This window comes from Delphinapterus leucas, chromosome 10, assembly GCF_059928025.1.
Source record: "Delphinapterus leucas isolate spDelLeu-1000000601 "Yukka" chromosome 10, BTC_Dleu_Yukka2, whole genome shotgun sequence".
Taxonomy (NCBI): Eukaryota; Metazoa; Chordata; class Mammalia; order Artiodactyla; family Monodontidae; genus Delphinapterus; species Delphinapterus leucas.
This window is the reverse complement of record NC_143138.1, coordinates 38,311,975-38,320,925: the sequence shown is the minus strand read 5'-3', so window position 1 is coordinate 38,320,925 and position 8,951 is coordinate 38,311,975.

Genomic DNA, 8,951 nt, shown 5'->3' with positions numbered 1-8,951 from the left:
GGTAGGTCTTCAGGAGCCTCAGATGAGTACTATCCAATAAAAATTTGTGAACCACATACGTAATGTTAAGTTTTCTAGTGGCTACATTAAAAAAGTGAAAAGGAACAGGTAAAATTAATTTTAATAATATACTTTATTTAACCAAATGTATCCCTAAATAAATCCCAATGTTATCATTTCAACAGGTAGTCAATATAATTATTAATGAAATATTTTATATTCTCATTAATGTAAGTCTTCAAAATCTGGTATGTATTTTACACTTGCAGCACATCTCAATTCAGACTAGCCACATTTCTGGTGCTCAGTAGCTACATTTGGCCAGTGGCTACTGTACTGGACAGTAAATGCAATAAAGTGGTATTGCAGCTTTAGAGGAAGAAGCAAGAATTGAAAAGAAATGGCTTTTAGAGAAAAACAATAAGCAGCTATCTCAGCTAGAAAAACCAAGGTAGGGGAAATCATCAAGTAAAATTCTGATTCATCATTTTTCAAATGTACCACATTTTCCAGTGTAGAACGCTATTACAAATTTTGATTATTGTAATTTGGGCCAGATTAGGAGAGAGGGAGTTGTGGGATGAAGGGGAGTGTGTGCCTGGGCATTTTTAGTGCCTTAAGCTGCCTGACATTTTAATTATACTCATCAGGCAATCTTCTAACCTTAATTTGATTTCTCAAGTAAACTTTTCAATGGGAAAAGGATATCCTCTACAGCAAATGCATCAGAGCCAGATCAGCCCTGGATAAAATTATTAAATTACTAAATGGGCAAAGTTGACAATCAAGATGTAGTTTCGGGGCGAGAGTCTTACTTGAAAGAGCTTGCTGACAGCCTTACCCATCAGCACATTGTGAAACTGTCATTTTGTACTGGGTGTTCACATGACATTGCTAGATAACTGAGAATAAAATATCTAACCATGGTCTTTTTTTATTAATTAATTTATTTTTAAATTTTGGCTGTGTTGGGTCTTCGTTGCTGTGCGCGGGCTTTCTCTAGTTGCAGCAAGTGAAGGCTACTCTTCGTTGCAGTGCGCGGGCTTCTCATTGCGGTGGCTTCTCTTGTTGCAGAGCACAGGCTCTAGGTGCGAAGGCTTCAGTAGTTGTGGCACGCAGGCTCAGTGGTTGTGGCTCGGGGGCTGTAGAGTGCAGGCTCAGTTGTTGTGGCGCAAGGGCTTAGTTGCTCCGCGGCATGTGGGATCTTCCTGGACCAGGGCTCCAACCAGTGTCCCCTGCATTGGCAGGCGGATTCTTCACCACTGCACCACCAGGGAAGTCCCTAACTGTGGTCTTCTTTTTTTTTAGAAATTGACATTTTAAAAAATAAATTTATTTATTTTATTTATTTATTTTTGCACTGGGTCTTCGTTGCAGCACTCGGGCTTTTCATTGCGGTGGCTTGTTGCGGAGCACGGGCTCTAGGCGGACGGGGTTCAGTAGTTGTGGCACGTGGGCTCAGTAGTTGTGGCTTGCGGGCTCTAGAGTGCAGGCTCAGTAGTTGTGGCACACGGGCTTAGTTGCTCCGCAGCATGTGAGATCTTCCCAAACTAGGGCTCGAACCTGTGTCCCCTGAATTGGCAGGTGGACTCCCAGCCACTGTGCCACCAGGGAAGTCCCTAACCATGGTCTTTTAATATAAACAATCGAGAATGTTGGACTTTATTTTCCCCAAATAGGTTTGTATTTTAATACAATTATTACCAAACAGTTCTACAGGATGTTATGAGATATTTATTGAAAAATAATCAATGCTAATTATACAGCCGTCTTTCAGTATCCATGGAGGATTGATTCCAGGATCCCCCTTGGATATCAAATCCACAGATGCTCAAGTACCTTATATAACATGGCACAGTATTTACATATAACCTATGCACATCCTCCCATATACTTTAAATCATCTCTAGACTACTTATAATACCTAATACAATGTAAATGCCATGTAAATAGTTATAAATATAATGTAAATGCTATGTAAATAGTTGACAGTCCACAGCAAATTCAAAGTTTTGCTTGTTGAAACTTTCTGGAATTTTTTTTTCCCGAATATTTTCCATCTACAATTGGTTGAATCCAAGGATGCAGAACCAGTGGATACAGAGAGCCAACTATATTTTTCATCTAAAATTTATTTTTAAATATATCTAAGAAAAACACTATGCTCTTTTATATAGTTGTTAGTATAACTGCCTTTAGAAAATGCTGTGCCTACCTGAAAACTTTAGGAAATCCCAGGATTCTCGAAAGCATAATAATGGGAGGCACATGGAAGCCTAAGCAATCATTGAGCTGATATATGTTGTCTATTTAATAATCATTGGTTTATGTTATTAGGTATCTTATTTCAAAATATATTTATGATATTTTTCACTTAATAAAGTTGTTTTATCTACTTTGTTTGGAGGTTGTTCTAATATAACGTTTTAAATATATGGGAGTGAAGTTTTTATCATTTCTTGCAGCAACTAATTCATCTATGGATTCATATTTCGCTGTCTATGTGTGGTAAGCTGAATAATGGTCCCCCCAAAGATGCCCACATCCTAATTCCCAGAACCTGTGAATATTTTCCTTTACGTGGCAAAATGGACTTAGCATATGTGGTTAAATTAAGGCTGTTGAGAAGCAGAGATTATCCTGGGTTATCTGGGCCTGGCCTAGTCATATAGCTCTTTATAAGAGGGAGGCAAGAGAGTCAGAGTCAGAGAATGAGATGGAAGCAGAGGTCAGAGTAATCTGAGAAAGGGTCTATCATCAATTCTCGGCCTTTTGGCTAAAATCAAGTGTAGAAAGGGTCTATGAGCCAAGGAATGCAGGCAGCCTCTAGAAGCTAAAAAAGGCATGGAAACTGATTCTCTCCTAAAGCCTCCAGAAGGAATGCAGCCCTGCCAACTCATTTTAGACTTTCAACCTCCAGAACCATAAGATAATAAATTTGTGTTGTTTTAGGCCACTCAGTCTATGGTAATTTGAAACAGAAGGAATAGAAAACTTATAAAATATGTTATTTGAGCACAATATTATATTATTGCCAGTACATGATAATTTAAAAAGTGTTCATTATAAAATAAATTTGGGAGATGGACAAGAGCCCATATTATAGTGTTTTCATATCAATAATTAGACAATTATAATAACTAGGATTGTTGAACTCTAAATAACTACTTATTGGTGTTAGCAATACATTAATTATTAAATTATTTATTTAATTTATTTAACATTAATTTATAAATTAAGCTACAAATCTTTATAGCGAGCAATGTATGTTATCAACAATGAAAAACATATATGGACCCCCTACTGAATACCAGGCATTACCCTAGAAGCTAGCAGTTAACAAGACAGAAATGGTGCCTTCCCTTGTGGAGATGACAGTCTAGCAGAGGAGATAGGCATATATACTAATTAGAGTCATGGCAGCTATTATGAGAATCTACCGTGGGGAGTGTACCTAACCTAGTCTGGGTGGTCAGGAAGGATTTATCTATGAATGATGTTTAAACAGGGACCTAAAAGATGACTTGGAATTGGCCAGGAGGGAAGATGTGGGAGGGGAAAAGGTCTCAGAAAGCTGGGACACCAAATGTAAAAGCCCAGCAGCAGTAAAGAATTCAAGGCATTTGAAGAACTAAAAATAAAAACAGTGAAGGCTTTTCAATTCAGGGTAGTTGAGATCTTCCCCACACCACTTCCCTCAAAAATAAAAAGGAGGGAAAAAAACCCAGAAACACAAATTTCATCTTTATTGAACTGGTAATCACCCCAAACTACAATGCATGAAAATGGAAAATGGATGGAGGGTGATAAAGGACTTAGCAGACCCAAGCAAGTTCACGTCTAAGTGGTGGGGAAGACAAAACCAAGGAGAAGCAAGGCAGGTCACCAGAAGGGACCCTGGAAAGACTCAGGAATTGGAAGCAGGTAAGACACAGGAGGAAATTAGAGGAGCGGAGACGGAAGGAGTGTAGTGTTGAAAAGAGAGATTTGTTTGAAAATGTGTTTAAGAAGTGGTCAGATCCCCAGGTCCCGACTCCACCTGATATAATCAGGCTACTACTTTTACCTTCATGTGAAACAAGAAATGCCACCTCTGGAGAAAGTAAGTCTGAGGAGTTCTAGATGTGGGGACATCGGCATACATCAGAGTGGGAGTGAGATGTCTTACTGAATAGAGAGGAATTAAGTCTGAATCTGAAAATGAGACACCCAGGCCTCTTCTCTTGCTCACATACAGAACTTCACAGCCAAGTTCTACTCTCAAGCAGAAAATAAAGTGTGCTTCTCAGGAAAAATTAACCATGCCAGAGAAAAGAGCCCTGACATTTAGGGGACCCATAGGAAAAGCCTACAGTGAATCCCTTCAATTGACAAGACTCAAACACACACTCGGGGCACCCAATCAGCTTTTAGGACTTTACTCTTAAAATATAAGTGAACAAAAATCATCAGATACTTCAACATAAAAAAATTAAAAACCTGCAACATGTGAGAATGAAGGGGGAGAGGAATCACAGGAAATAGAGACAACGCAAGGAGCATAAAAATACTTCAAAGAAAGCATAGTATCAGAAAAATATATCCATGGAACAAGAACAGGATGCTAAAAGAAGAAATAACCTAAGAGCAAGAAAGAGCAATTGGAAATAAAAATACTGTAATAATTAAAATTCAGTAAAAAGTTATATGCTGAAAGATAAAGACAAAGAAATCCTCAAAGTAGAATGGCCTTGGAAATTGTTACAGGTCTGAAAGAATCATGAGAACGTTCTGCAAGCTAACTGATCTTTGTTTTACAATTGGTATTATAGGGAGATAAAATGGTGGGCAGGTGGGGAGCACTACCCTAGATTAAAAGAGGCTAAAGAAATAAAACAACCAAATGCGATATATGACCTTTGGATCCTGGTTTAAAAAAAAAAATGGCTATAAAAAAGTGTTCTAAGGTCCTTGCATTGTCCAAGGAGAGGTAAAAATATAAATTTAAATTTGTTATACTTAGAGAGTTATACTTTTTATATGATATAAAATTAGATATATGCGGTTATTGGCCTCATTTCTTTACCCTGCATCCACATCTCTGCCATGGCTTCATGAGACTGGGGCAGGAGTGACAGTGTGCTAGTTTTAAACCTAGGCCTGAAGAAGCCTGATGTGTTTCTGCTTGCCCTTTCGCACCTCTGCCATCTCCATGGGAAGAGTTTTCCCTGGGTAACTGCTGCCCTTCAGGCTGAGCATCAGAAAGAGTGCAAAACAAAAGACAGCAAAACGTCAACAGGCTAGAATTAGATTCTTTTTTTACCCTGCCTTTCTCCCAGAGAAAGAGAATTAGCGCTTCTTTATTCCACTCCCTATTTTCCAAATTTACTAAAGGAGCATAAATTAGTTTCATTCTCAGAAAGAAAAAAAAAAAGTTACTAAAGAAATGAAATCATGAATTCTTTTTGCAGAGTAATGCATATTTGTTTCTCCCAAGAAATGAATTTATCAGAGTGCCTTGCACACAGTGGATGGGCAATAAATATTTGTAGAACGAAAAAAGGAACTCCCTTAACTCACCTCTCCTGGCTTCTGCTGCGATTCTCTTTGTTCTTAGCCTTTCTCTCCCTTCTAAGACTAGCTTCCTCCCTCTCCCACTCCCAGTTTCTCTCTCCCTTTCTGATTCTTCCTTCTCCTTCCCTACCTCTTTGTCATTCTCTCTTTTCCTTCTCCCTAACTCTAATTTTCTCCTCCTATACTTCTCTCCTTTCCTTTTTCCTTCCCCCTTTTTTCTTTTTAATTTGATATTGCCTCCCCCTTTCCTTTTTCTCTCCTTTCCCCTTCTCCTTAATTGGGATTTCTCCTTCTTAGCTAGACATAATAAATAGTTATTTATTATGTTTATTGAAAGTGTATTATTTATAGAAATTTATCCTGTTTTTAGCATTTAAATAATTTTAAAATGTAAAAATATATCTGTATGTGTACTTAATTTTTAGGAGCTATTTTAATAACACATTAAAAACTAAATTAAGTTGCTTTTTAATTACGTGTGACTCTCCTTTGACTTTTCAGTGGTTCAGTGGTTCTGGGTAGAAGAGTTTCACCACCCTTATTTTTATTTATTTTTTTAATTCTTGTTTTTTTTTCCTTTTTTGGCTGCATTGGGTCTTCATTGCTGTGTGCCGTATTTCTCTAGTTGTGGCGAGCGGGGGCTACTCTTCATTGCGGTGTGCGGGTTTCTCACTGCAGTGGCTTCTCTTGTTGCAGAGCACAGGCTCTAGGCAGCGGGCTTCAGTAGTTGCGGCTCGTGGGCTCTAGAGTGCAGGCTCAGTAGTTGTGGCGCACGAGCTTAGTTGCTTTGTGGCGCGTGGGATCTTCCCAGACCAGGGCTCGAACCCATGTCCCCTGCATTGGCAGGTGGATTCTTAACTACTGTGCCACCAGGGAAGCCCCAACCACCCTTATTTTATACCTTTTCAAAAAAGGAAATGTTTGGGATTTCCTTGGCAGTCCAGTGGTTAGGACTCTGCACTCTCACTGCCGAGGGTCTGGGAACAAAATTCCTGCAAGCCACACAGAGCGGCCCCCCAAAATAAACCTTAAAAAACAAAAAAGAAATGTCCTCCAGTGACCTTCAAATCTTCAAAAGTCTCCTTACTTGGACAGACAATATTTTCACATGTAACCAAGGTCATCTTTCGGAACTTTTGGAGCCTAGGCCAAATTCCACTTCCTGACCCACCTTCCCATATATATTTCTCTCCAAGTAGAATCAGTTTACAATGAGCATTTTGGGCAAACTTGAAAGAAAATAAATCACAATCATGCGTTGGTCACTGATCCTCTTAAGATCTTATATTCCTTCTCATCAAGTGAGAAACTTGGCACTGATGATTTCTAAGGCCCCTTTCACATTTGGCATTTCATGACTGAATCCTAAAGAATGGAATTTCTAAAAGGGAAACATGAGGCCCAAAGGGTGGATTTTCTAAGGAATCCTAGAATTTCAAAGCTTGAAATTGCTCTCTTCAACCTCGTTCATATATTACCATCATGTGATTAAAAATCAAAGAGCAGCTAAGGAAGGACTCAGTAATTCCTAATAATTCCTTCAAGATCCAGCCTAGGAGTGTGTGTGTGTGTGTGTGTGTGTGTGTGTGTGTGTTTGCAACCTCTTAAGAATTAGAATCTATGAGGGTACTTACTGTACCGTTAAAAAAAAAGCGCTAAGAGGGGCTTCCCTGGTGGCGCAGTGGTTGAGAGTCCGCCTGCCGATGCAGGGCACACGGGTTCGTGCCCCGTTCCGGTCCAGGAAGATCCCACATGCCGCGGAGTGGCTAGGCCCGTGGGCCATGGCCGCTGAGCCTGCGCGTCAGCCTGTGCTCCGCAACGGGAGAGGCCACAACAGTGAGAGGTCCGCGTACAGCAAAAACAAAACAAAACAAAAAAAAAGCGCTAAGAAAAGGACATATTTGACAGAGAACCAAATGTCCCCTTAAGAAGAGATGTTAAATTCTCTTTAAAATAATAACTATTGTTGTCAACTATTATGAATAAAAGGAGGAAATATTGAAAATATCTTGTCACTATAAAATACTTTTATTTTCATTCAAACTGCATCATAAATGCTAAGGAGGGCTTCCCTGGTGGCGAAGTGGTTGAGAGTCCGCCTGCTGATGCGGGGGACGCGGGCTCGTGCCCTGGTCCGGGAAGATCCCACATGCCGCGGAGTGGCTAGGCCCGTGAGCCATGGCCGCTGAGCCTGCGCGTCCGGAGCCTGTGCTCCGCAACGGGACAGGCCACAACAGTGAGAGGCCCACATACCGCAAAAAAAAAAAAAAAAAAAAAAAGTCATAAATGCTAAGGAAACCTGTATATATATATATATATATATATATATATATATATATATATATATTATTGGAGTATAATTGCTCTACAATGTTGTGTTAGTTTCTGCTGTACAATGAATTGAATCAGCTATATGTATACGTATACCTCCTCCCTCTTGGACCTCCCTCCCACCCCCGCCATCCCACCCATCTAGGTCATCACAGAGCACCAAGCTGAGCTTCCTGTGCCTTATAGCACGTTCCTGCTAGCTATCTATTTTACGCATGGTAGTGTATAAACCAGTATATTTTGATATGCAAACAATTTACAGTTGACATTAAGGAGGTCAATTTTATCTCACAAAAAAGTCTTTCGGTGTTCCTTTTAAAGATAATGTTGGTTTGGATGGAGTGTGTATATAACATTAATACTAATAGAGCCTTAAAATTTTCTAGTGCTTTGAGGTTATAAAATACTTTCGTATACATTTTGATTATGTTTTCTTCCTTCCACATCCTCATGGGAGAGGTAGGTCAGTTATCTTACAGACTGGGAAACCCAAGCTTATGGGTGACTTGCTCAGTTAGTAACTGGTGGAATGGCCTCAAACTGAGGTCATCTGGCTCTTTTTCCAATGTTTTGTTCTTTGTTTTTTCACCACGTCATACTGCCTTATGAATCTGATGCCACTTCATGTTTCTGTACTTCCTTTTCATGTACCTTGTACATTCACAAACATTGACTTATTTCCAGGTAGGCGTCACAACTCCAAATAAGCAAGGAGAACAGTTTGTTTGGGCTCCTTGTCGACAAGCAGAAGAAACCTTTCTGAATTTGCCTAGTTCCTATTATTTATCTTATTGTTTATCTGTTTGTTTTCATTACAAAGTTTCTCAGAGAGCAAAGGTAAGGGGCCAGCACACATGCTTTGGTAAACAGATTTTGTCTTTTTTTCAGTTATTGAAAGTTTGGCGAAAGGAGGAAGTGTGATTTGAGAAAAGTAAAAGAACCTGGAGGTTTTATGTGTTGGCTCAGTGGGTGACTGGAATCTGTTTTGTGAGCCTAAATGTCACTGGTTCAAATCCTAATTTGAAGAATGTATATTTTGGGGCTTGTCTTTTTGTTTGCTTTTTCAA